Source organism: Hyla sarda, unplaced genomic scaffold, assembly GCF_029499605.1.
Source record: "Hyla sarda isolate aHylSar1 unplaced genomic scaffold, aHylSar1.hap1 scaffold_3483, whole genome shotgun sequence".
NCBI lineage: Eukaryota > Metazoa > Chordata > Amphibia > Anura > Hylidae > Hyla > Hyla sarda.
The window spans coordinates 1-12441 of record NW_026610245.1 but is presented as its reverse complement, the minus strand read 5'-3'; the positions used below and the strand labels follow the sequence as shown (position 1 = coordinate 12441).

At 40.9% G+C, this 12441-nt stretch overlaps 1 long non-coding RNA gene and 1 pseudogene across 1 annotated transcript; both read left to right on the top strand.

Moving 5' to 3' along the window:
* Positions 1-1071: 1071 nt before the first annotated feature.
* Positions 1072-1175, top strand: LOC130331366 (U2 spliceosomal RNA; annotated as a pseudogene).
* A 7694-nt stretch (positions 1176-8869) lies between these two features.
* Positions 8870-12050, top strand: LOC130331365 (uncharacterized). The gene is made up of 3 exons (XR_008874281.1): positions 8870-9165; positions 10389-10589; positions 11797-12050. It is a non-coding gene; the product is annotated as an uncharacterized LOC130331365 (long non-coding RNA).
* The last annotated feature ends 391 nt before the right edge of the window (positions 12051-12441 follow it).

Genomic DNA, 12441 nt, shown 5'->3' with positions numbered 1-12441 from the left:
AGCATAGGAAAGAAGGAAAACATGGAGAGAAGAAAAAAAAAGAAGGTAAAAATGAGGTGAAAACATGTTTAAAAAAGTATTTCCATCTCTCTCTCTCTCTCTATATGTATATACATATATATATATATATATATATATATATATATATATATTAAAAGAAAAAAAAATTATATATATATATACATATATATATATACATATAGAGAGAGAGAGATAAATATATATAGAGATAGATGGGTGGATAGATAGATAGATAGATAGAGAGATACACATACACACATACACACATACACACATACATACATACATAGATATGTGTGTATTGTTGGAGTTGCAAACATGGGTGCACTTGACAAACTCAGTGCGGCTATTCCCCATTGAAAGATTGTTGCACCCAGGACCCTTAGCACTGGGATATGCTACTCAATACCACTGGCATGGCCATGGTGTAAACAACATCTGACCTTTGTTGTGTATGTAACCATGGAGATTGTGATGTCGCCTAGGCTCACCAAAGAACAGCTTTGTCAGAAGCAGCACTTGCCATGAGCAGAAGTAGCAGCAACCATAGGTTGTCAAATAAGTTGGATTTAACCAAGACAAGTGAGTCCAATAGGATGCAGGTATGTCCTCTATCCTTACAGCTTCCCATGGCTGTTGGTTTTATACCGTTTGGGGACAGCCAAGGAGGCGTCAGCAGGCAACACAGGTAAGTGTGTGCTTGTGTGTGATGTGTGTGTGTGTGTGTGTGTGTGTGTGTGTGTGTGTGTTTCCTATGCAGATCCTAAACCCAGTATCAAATGCAAGTAGGAGGTAGAGTAAGAAGGGTCTCCTGCCAAAGCCCAGGTTATGGATTGCATTTAAAAATGGTCCATCAGAGTGAAATGGACTCCCATCTTCCTGCTTAGCAATAATGATATGGGTTTAGGGTCTGCTGTGTGTACTGGTGGGTGACTGCCACCCAGCCAGAGTGTGTATGGGAGGCTGCCAGCCAGCCTCCCTTCCTACAAGTAGTGATGGTGCATGGCATGAAGGGGACAGCGTTGGTTCCTCCCCTTTCACAGTTATCACTTATCATCCTTCCTTTTGGTTGGTATCAAATGTGGTGTCTGTTTATATCAGTTTAATATCTGATATGTCCCCTATCTGGTAGCATATATTAAAGTGCACCACCAGGTTTCAGTGTTGGAAAGAAAGATTACCTGTTTATTTGCTGCTGCTGACAGCAGCTGCTTGCTGGCTAGTCCACGTGGGTCCCTACTGCAGGCAAAAGAGACAATAGGTGGTGCCTATGTGCCCTAGGTAGATAGGACACTCAGCTATGAGGCATTTGTTTGTACAAACTGCTGCTCACAACTAATGTTGTAATATAGTGTCTCCATCTGCTGGTGGTATTGAATAAGCAATAGTGCAATGATAGGGTCTGAAAAAGAAGAAAAATAAGAAGCAGCAGCATAGGAAAGAAGGAAAACATGGAGAGAAGAAAAAAAAGAAGGTAAAAATGAGGTGAAAACATGTTTAAAAAAAGTATTTCCATCTCTCTCTCTCTCTATATGTATACTACATATATATATATATATATTTAAAAGAAAAAAAAAATGATATACTATATAATATATATATATACATATACATATATATAGAGAGACGAGAGAGAGATAAATATATATAGAGATAGATGGGTGGATAGATAGATAGATAGATAGATAGACATACATACATACACACATACACACATACATACATACATACATACATATGTGTGTATTGTTGGAGTTGAAAACATGGGTGCACTTGACAAACTCAGTGCGGCTATTCCCCATTGAAAGATTGTTGCACCCAGGACCCTTAGCACTGGGATATGCTACTCAATACCCGACTGGCATGGCCAGAGGTGTAAACAACATCTGACCTTTGTTGTGTATGTAACCATGGAGATTGTGATGTCGCCTAGGCCCACCAAAGAACCAGCCTTGTCAGAAGCAGCACTGCCATGAGCAGAAGTAGCAGCACCATAGGTTGTTCAAATAAGTTGGATTTAACCAAGACAAGTGAGTCCAATAGGATGCAGGTATGTCCTCTATCCTTACAGCTTCCCGTGGCTGTTGGTTTTATATACCCGTTTGGGGACAGCCAAGGAGGCGTCAGCAGGCAACACAGGTAAGTGTGTGCTTGTATGTGTGTGTGTGTGTGTGTGTGTGTGTGTGTGTGTGTGTGTTTTCCTATGCAGATCCTAAACCCAGTATCAAATGCAAGTAGGAGGAGTAAGAAGGGTTCCTGCCAAAGCCAGGTTATGGATTGCATTTAAAAATGGTCCATCAGAGTGAAATGGACTCCCATCTTCCTGCTTAGCAATAATGATATGGGTTTAGGGTCTGCTGTGTGTACTGGTGGGTGACTGCCACCCAGCCAGAGTGTGTATGGGAGGCTGCCAGCCAGCCTCCCTTCCTACAAGTAATGATGGTGCATGTGAAGGGGACAGCGTTGGTTCCTCCCCTTTCACAGTTATCACTTCTCATCCTTCCTTTTGGCTGGTATCAAATGTGGTGTCTGTTTATATCAGTTTAATATCTGATATGTCCCCTATCTGATAGCATATATTAAATGCACCACCAGGTTTCAGTGTTGGAAAGAAAGATTATCTGTTTATTTGCTGCAGCTGCTTGCTGGCTAGTCCAGTGGGCCCCTACTGCAGGCAATAGACAATAGGTGGTGCCTATGTGCCTAGGTGGATAGGACATCAGCTATGAGGCATTTGTTTGTACAAACTGCTGCTCACAACTAATGTTGTAATATAGTGTCTCCATCTGCTGGTGGTATTGAATAAGCAATAGTGCAATGATAGGGTCTGAAAAAGAAGAAAAATAAGAAGCAGCAGCATAGGAAAGAAGGAAAACATGGAGAGAAGAAAAAAAGAAGGTAAAAATGAGGTGAAAACATGTTTAAAAAAGTATTTCCATCTCTCTCTCTATATGTATATACATATATATATATTAATATATATTTAAAAGAAAAAAAAATTATATATATATATATATATATATATATATATGTATACATATATAGAGAGAGAGATAAATATATATAGAGATAGATGGGTGGATGGATAGATAGATAGATAGATAGATAGACATACATACACACATACACACATACACACATATGTGTGTATTGTTGGAGTTGCAAACATGGGTGCACTTGACAAACTCAGTGCGGCTATTCCCCATTGAAAGATTGTTGCACCCAGGACCCTTAGCACTGGGATATGCTACTCAATACCACTGGCATGGCCAGGTGTAAACAACATCTGACCTTTGTTGTGTATGTAACCATGGAGATTGTGATGTCGCCTAGGCCCACCAAAGAACAGCCTTGTCAGAAGCAGCACTGCCATGAGCAGAAGTAGCAGCACCATAGGTTGTCAAATAAGTTGGATTTAACCAAGACAAGTGAGTCCAATAGGATGCAGGTATGTCCTCTATCCTTACAGCTTCCCGTGGCTGTTGGTTTTATACCATTTGGGGACAGCCAAGGAGGCGTCAGCAGGCAACACAGGTAAGTGTGTGCTTGTATGTGTGTGTGTGTGTGTGTTTCCTATGCAGATCCTAAACCCAGTATCAAATGCAAGTAGGAGGAGTAAGAAGGGTTCCTGCCAAAGCCAGGTTATGGATTGCATTTAAAAATGGTCCATCAGAGTGAAATGGACTCCCATCTTCCTGCTTAGCAATAATGATATGGGTTTAGGGTCTGCCTGTGGTGTACTGGTGGGTGACTGCCACCCAGCCAGAGTGTGTATGGGAGGCTGCCAGCCAGCCTCCCTTCCTACAAGTAATGATGGTGCATGTGAAGGGGACAAGCGTTGGTTCCTCCCCTTTCACAGTTATCACTTCTCATCCTTCCTTTTGGCTGGTATCAAATGTGGTGTCTGTTTATATCAGTTTAATATCTGATATGTCCCCTATCTGATAGCATATATTAAATGCACCACCAGGTTTCAGTGTTGGAAAGAAAGATTATCTGTTTATTTGCTGCAGCTGCTTGCTGGCTAGTCCAGTGGGCCCCTACTGCAGGCAATAGACAATAGGTGGTGCCTATGTGCCTAGGTGGATAGGACATCAGCTATGAGGCATTTGTTTGTACAAACTGCTGCTCACAACTAATGTTGTAATATAGTGTCTCCATCTGCTGGTGGTATTGAATAAGCAATAGTGCAATGATAGGGTCTGAAAAAGAAGAAAAATAAGAAGCAGCAGCATAGGAAAGAAGGAAAACATGGAGAGAAGAAAAAAAGAAGGTAAAAATGAGGTGAAAACATGTTTAAAAAAGTATTTCCATCTCTCTCTCTCTATGTATATCTACAATATATACTATATATATATATATATTTAAAAGATTTTTTTTAATATATATATATATATATATATATATATATATACATATAGAGAGAGAGAGATAAATATATATAGAGATAGATGGGTGGATAGATGGATAGATAGATAGATAGATAGACATACATACACACATACACACATACATACATACATACATACATACATGTGTGTATTGTTGGAGTTGCAAACATGGGTGCACTTGACAAACTCAGTGCGGCTATTCCCCATTGAAAGATTGTTGCACCCAGGACCCTTAGCACTGGGATATGCTACTCAATACCACTGGCATGGGCAGGTGTAAACAACATCTGACCTTTGTTGTGTATGTAACCATGGAGATTGTGATGTCGCCTAGGCCCACACAAAGAACAGCCTTGTCAGAAGCAGCACTGCCATGAGCAGAAGTAGCAGCACCATAGGTTGTCAAATAAGTTGGATTTAACCAAGACAAGTGAGTCCAATAGGATGCAGGTATGTCCTCTATCCTGTACAGCTTCCCGTGGCTGTTGGTTTTATACCGTTTGGGGACAGCCAAGGAGGCATCAGCAGGCAACACAGGTAAGTGTGTGCTTGTATATGTGTGTGTGTGTGTGGTGTGTGTGTGTGTGTGTGTGTGTTTCCTATGCAGATCCTAAACCCAGTATCAAATGCAAGTAGGAGGAGTAAGAAGGGTTCCTGCCAAAGCCAGGTTATGGATTGCATTATAAAAATGGTCCATCAGAGTGAAATGGACTCCCATCTTCCTGCTTAGCAATAATGATATGGGTTTAGGGTCTGCTGTGTGTACTGGTGGGTGACTGCCACCCAGCCAGAGTGTGTATGGGAGGCTGCCAGCCAGCCTCCCTTCCTACAAGTAATGATGGTGCATGTGAAGGGGACAGCGTTGGTTCCTCCCCTTTCACAGTTATCACTTCTCATCCTTCCTTTTGGCTGGTATCAAATGTGGTGTCTGTTTATATCAGTTTAATATCTGATATGTCCCCTATCTGATAGCATATATTAAATGCACCACCAGGTTTTCAGTGTTGGAAAGAAAGATTATCTGTTTATTTGCTGCAGCTGCTTGCTGGCTAGTCCAGTGGGCCCCTACTGCAGGCAATAGACAATAGGTGGTGCCTATGTGCCTAGGTGGACTAGGACATCAGCTATGAGGCATTTGTTTGTACAAACTGCTGCTCACAACTAATGTTGTAATATAGTGTCTCCATCTGCTGGTGGTATTGAATAAGCAATAGTGCAATGATAGGGTCTGAAAAAGAAGAAAAATAAGAAGCAGCAGCATAGGAAAGAAGGAAAACATGGAGAGAAGAAAAAAAGAAGGTAAAAATGAGGTGAAAACATGTTTAAAAAAGTATTTCCATCTCTCTCTCTCTCTATATGTATATACATATATATATATATATATATATATATATATTTAAAAGAAAAAAAAATTATATATATATATACATATATAGAGAGAGAGATAAATATATATAGAGATAGATGGGTGGATAGATAGATAGATAGATAGACATACATACACACATACACACATACATACATACATACATATGTGTGTATTGTTGGAGTTGCAAACATGGGTGCACTTGACAAACTCAGTGCGGCTATTCCCCATTGAAAGATTGTTGCACCCAGGACCCTTAGCACTGGGATATGCTACTCAATACCACTGGCATGGCCAGGTGTAAACAACATCTGACCTTTGTTGTGTATGTAACCATGGAGATTGTGATGTCGCCTAGGCCCACCAAAGAACAGCCTTGTCAGAAGCAGCACTGCCATGAGCAGAAGTAGCAGCACCATAGGTTGTCAAATAAGTTGGATTTAACCAAGACAAGTGAGTCCAATAGGATGCAGGTATGTCCTCTATCCTTACAGCTTCCCGTGGCTGTTGGTTTTATACCATTTGGGGACAGCCAAGGAGGCGTCAGCAGGCAACACAGGTAAGTGTGTGCTTGTGTGTGTGTGTGTGTGTGTTGTGTGTTGTGTGTTTCCTATGCAGATCCTAAACCCAGTATCAAATGCAAGTAGGAGGAGTAAGAAGGGTTCCTGCCAAAGCCAGGTTATGGATTGCATTTAAAAATGGTCCATCAGAGTGAAATGGACTCCCATCTTCCTGCTTAGCAATAATGATATGGGTTTAGGGTCTGCTGTGTCTACTGGTGGGTGACTGCCACCCAGCCAGAGTGTGTATGGGAGGCTGCCAGCCAGCCTCCCTTCCTACAAGTAATGATGGTGCATGTGAAGGGGACAGCGTTGGTTCCTCCCCTTTCACAGTTATCACTTCTCATCCTTCCTTTTGGCTGGTATCAAATGTGGTGTCTGTTTATATCAGTTTAATATCTGATATGTCCCCTATCTGATAGCATATATTAAATGCACCACCAGGTTTCAGTGTTGGAAAGAAAGATTATCTGTTTATTTGCTGCAGCTGCTTGCTGGCTAGTCCAGTGGGCCCCTACTGCAGGCAATAGACAATAGGTGGTGCCTATGTGCATAGGTGGATAGGACATCAGCTATGAGGCATTTGTTTGTACAAACTGCTGCTCACAACTAATGTTGTAATATAGTGTCTCCATTTGCTGGTGGTATTGAATAAGCAATAGTGCAATGATAGGGTCTGAAAAAGAAGAAAAATAAGAAGCAGCAGCATAGGAAAGAAGGAAAACATGGAGAGAAGAAAAAAAGAAGGTAAAAATGAGGTGAAAACATGTTTAAAAAAGTATTTCCATCTCTCTCTCTCTCTCTATATGTATATACATATATATATATATATATATATATATATATATATATATATATATAAAAGAAAAAAAAATTATATATATATATACATATATATATACATATATAGAGAGAGAGAGATAAATATATATAGAGATAGATGGGTGGATAGATAGATAGATAGATAGAGAGATACACATACACACATACACACATACACACATACACACATACATACATACATAGATATGTGTGTATTGTTGGAGTTGCAAACATGGGTGCACTTGACAAACTCAGTGCGGCTATTCCCCATTGAAAGATTGTTGCACCCAGGACCCTTAGCACTGGGATATGCTACTCAATACCACTGGCATGGCCAGGTGTAAACAACATCTGACCTTTGTTGTGTATGTAACCATGGAGATTGTGATGTCGCCTAGGCTCACCAAAGAACAGCTTTGTCAGAAGCAGCACTGCCATGAGCAGAAGTAGCAGCACCATAGGTTGTCAAATAAGCTGGATTTAACCAAGACAAGTGAGTCCAATAGGATGCAGGTATGTCCTCTATCCTTACAGCTTCCCATGGCTGTTGGTTTTATACCGTTTGGGGACAGCCAAGGAGGCGTCAGCAGGCAACACAGGTAAGTGTGTGCTTGTGTGTGTGTGTGTGTGTGTGTGTGTGTGTGTTTCCTATGCAGATCCTAAACCCAGTATCAAATGCAAGTAGGAGGAGTAAGAAGGGTTCCTGCCAAAGCCAGGTTATGGATTGCATTTAAAAATGGTCCATCAGAGTGAAATGGACTCCCATCTTCCTGCTTAGCAATAATGATATGGGTTTAGGGTCTGCTGTGTGTACTGGTGGGTGACTGCCACCCAGCCAGAGTGTGTATGGGAGGCTGCCAGCCAGCCTCCCTTCCTACAAGTAGTGATGGTGCATGTGAAGGGGACAGCGTTGGTTCCTCCCCTTTCACAGTTATCACTTATCATCCTTCCTTTTGGTTGGTATCAAATGTGGTGTCTGTTTATATCAGTTTAATATCTGATATGTCCCCTATCTGGTAGCATATATTAAGTGCACCACCAGGTTTCAGTGTTGGAAAGAAAGATTACCTGTTTATTTGCTGCTGCTGCAGCTGCTTGCTGGCTAGTCCAGTGGGTCCCTACTGCAGGCAAAAGACAATAGGTGGTGCCTATGTGCCTAGGTAGATAGGACATCAGCTATGAGGCATTTGTTTGTACAAACTGCTGCTCACAACTAATGTTGTAATATAGTGTCTCCATCTGCTGGTGGTATTGAATAAGCAATAGTGCAATGATAGGGTCTGAAAAAGAAGAAAAATAAGAAGCAGCAGCATAGGAAAGAAGGAAAACATGGAGAGAAGAAAAAAAGAAGGTAAAAATGAGGTGAAAACATGTTTAAAAAAGTATTTCCATCTCTCTCTCTCTATATATGTATATACATATATATATATATATATATATTTAAAAGAAAAAAAAATGATATATATATATATATATATATATATATATATACATATACATATATATAGAGAGAGAGAGAGATAAATATATATAGAGATAGATGGGTGGATAGATAGATAGATAGACATACATACATACACACATACACACATACATACATACATACATACATATGTGTGTATTGTTGGAGTTGAAAACATGGGTGCACTTGACAAACTCAGTGCGGCTATTCCCCATTGAAAGATTGTTGCACCCAGGACCCTTAGCACTGGGATATGCTACTCAATACCACTGGCATGGCCAGGTGTAAACAACATCTGACCTTTGTTGTGTATGTAACCATGGAGATTGTGATGTCGCCTAGGCCCACCAAAGAACAGCCTTGTCAGAAGCAGCACTGCCATGAGCAGAAGTAGCAGCACCATAGGTTGTCAAATAAGTTGGATTTAACCAAGACAAGTGAGTCCAATAGGATGCAGGTATGTCCTCTATCCTTACAGCTTCCCGTGGCTGTTGGTTTTATACCGTTTGGGGACAGCCAAGGAGGCGTCAGCAGGCAACACAGGTAAGTGTGTGCTTGTATGTGTGTGTGTGTGTGTGTGTGTGTGTGTGTGTGTTTCCTATGCAGATCCTAAACCCAGTATCAAATGCAAGTAGGAGGAGTAAGAAGGGTTCCTGCCAAAGCCAGGTTATGGATTGCATTTAAAAATGGTCCATCAGAGTGAAATGGACTCCCATCTTCCTGCTTAGCAATAATGATATGGGTTTAGGGTCTGCTGTGTGTACTGGTGGGTGACTGCCACCCAGCCAGAGTGTGTATGGGAGGCTGCCAGCCAGCCTCCCTTCCTACAAGTAATGATGGTGCATGTGAAGGGGACAGCGTTGGTTCCTCCCCTTTCACAGTTATCACTTCTCATCCTTCCTTTTGGCTGGTATCAAATGTGGTGTCTGTTTATATCAGTTTAATATCTGATATGTCCCCTATCTGATAGCATATATTAAATGCACCACCAGGTTACAGTGTTGGAAAGAAAGATTATCTGTTTATTTGCTGCAGCTGCTTGCTGGCTAGTCCAGTGGTCCCCTACTGCAGGCAATAGACAATAGGTGGTGCCTAGGTGGATAGGACATCAGCTATGAGGCATTTGTTTGTACAAACTGCTGCTCACAACTAATGTTGTAATATAGTGTCTCCATCTGCTGGTGGTATTGAATAAGCAATAGTGCAATGATAGGGTCTGAAAAAGAAGAAAAATAAGAAGCAGCAGCATAGGAAAGAAGGAAAACATGGAGAGAAGAAAAAAAGAAGGTAAAAATGAGGTGAAAACATGTTTAAAAAAGTATTTCCATCTCTCTCTCTCTATATGTATATACATATATATATATATATATATATATATATATATATTTAAAAGAAAAAAAAATTATATATATATATATATATATATATATGTATACATATATAGAGAGAGAGATAAATATATATAGAGATAGATGTGGATGGATAGATAGATAGATAGATAGATAGATAGATAGATAGATAGATAGATAGATAGATAGATAGACATACATACACACATACACACATACACACATATGTGTGTATTGTTGGAGTTGCAAACATGGGTGCACTTGACAAACTCAGTGCGGCTATTCCCCATTGAAAGATTGTTGCACCCAGGACCCTTAGCACTGGGATATGCTACTCAATACCACTGGCATGGCCAGGTGTAAACAACATCTGACCTTTGTTGTGTATGTAACCATGGAGATTGTGATGTCGCCTAGGCCCACCAAAGAACAGCCTTGTCAGAAGCAGCACTGCCATGAGCAGAAGTAGCAGCACCATAGGTTGTCAAATAAGTTGGATTTAACCAAGACAAGTGAGTCCAATAGGATGCAGGTATGTCCTCTATCCTTACAGCTTCCCGTGGCTGTTGGTTTTATACCGTTTGGGGACAGCCAAGGAGGCGTCAGCAGGCAACACAGGTAAGTGTGTGCTTGTATGTGTGTGTGTGTGTGTGTGTGTGTGTGTGTGTGTGTTTCCTATGCAGATCCTAAACCCAGTATCAAATGCAAGTAGGAGGAGTAAGAAGGGTTCCTGCCAAAGCCAGGTTATGGATTGCATTTAAAAATGGTCCATCAGAGTGAAATGGACTCCCATCTTCCTGCTTAGCAATAATGATATGGGTTTAGGGTCTGCTGTGTGTACTGGTGGGTGACTGCCACCCAGCCAGAGTGTGTATGGGAGGCTGCCAGCCAGCCTCCCTTCCTACAAGTAATGATGGTGCATGTGAAGGGGACAGCGTTGGTTCCTCCCCTTTCACAGTTATCACTTCTCATCCTTCCTTTTGGCTGGTATCAAATGTGGTGTCTGTTTATATCAGTTTAATATCTGATATGTCCCCTATCTGATAGCATATATTAAATGCACCACCAGGTTTCAGTGTTGGAAAGAAAGATTATCTGTTTATTTGCTGCAGCTGCTTGCTGGCTAGTCCAGTGGGCCCCTACTGCAGGCAATAGACAATAGGTGGTGCCTATGTGCCTAGGTGGATAGGACATCAGCTATGAGGCATTTGTTTGTACAAACTGCTGCTCACAACTAATGTTGTAATATAGTGTCTCCATCTGCTGGTGGTATTGAATAAGCAATAGTGCAATGATAGGGTCTGAAAAAGAAGAAAAATAAGAAGCAGCAGCATAGGAAAGAAGGAAAACATGGAGAGAAGAAAAAAAGAAGGTAAAAATGAGGTGAAAACATGTTTAAAAAAGTATTTCCATCTCTCTCTCTCTATATGTATATACATATATATATATATATATATATATATATATTTAAAAGAAAAAAAAATTATATATATATATATATATATATGTATACATATATAGAGAGAGAGATAAATATATATAGAGATAGATGGGTGGATGGATAGATAGATAGATAGATAGATAGATAGATAGATAGATAGACATACATACACACATACACACATACACACATATGTGTGTATTGTTGGAGTTGCAAACATGGGTGCACTTGACAAACTCAGTGCGGCTATTCCCCATTGAAAGATTGTTGCACCCAGGACCCTTAGCACTGGGATATGCTACTCAATACCACTGGCATGGCCAGGTGTAAACAACATCTGACCTTTGTTGTGTATGTAACCATGGAGATTGTGATGTCGCCTAGGCCCACCAAAGAACAGCCTTGTCAGAAGCAGCACTGCCATGAGCAGAAGTAGCAGCACCATAGGTTGTCAAATAAGTTGGATTTAACCAAGACAAGTGAGTCCAATAGGATGCAGGTATGTCCTCTATCCTTACAGCTTCCCGTGGCTGTTGGTTTTATACCATTTGGGGACAGCCAAGGAGGCGTCAGCAGGCAACACAGGTAAGTGTGTGCTTGTATGTGTGTGTGTGTGTGTGTTTCCTATGCAGATCCTAAACCCAGTATCAAATGCAAGTAGGAGGAGTAAGAAGGGTTCCTGCCAAAGCCAGGTTATGGATTGCATTTAAAAATGGTCCATCAGAGTGAAATGGACTCCCATCTTCCTGCTTAGCAATAATGATATGGGTTTAGGGTCTGCTGTGTGTACTGGTGGGTGACTGCCACCCAGCCAGAGTGTGTATGGGAGGCTGCCAGCCAGCCTCCCTTCCTACAAGTAATGATGGTGCATGTGAAGGGGACAGCGTTGGTTCCTCCCCTTTCACAGTTATCACTTCTCATCCTTCCTTTTGGCTGGTATCAAATGTGGCGTCTGTTTATATCAGTTTAATATCTGATATGTCCCCTATCTGATAGCATATATTAAATGCACCACCAGGTTTCAGTGTT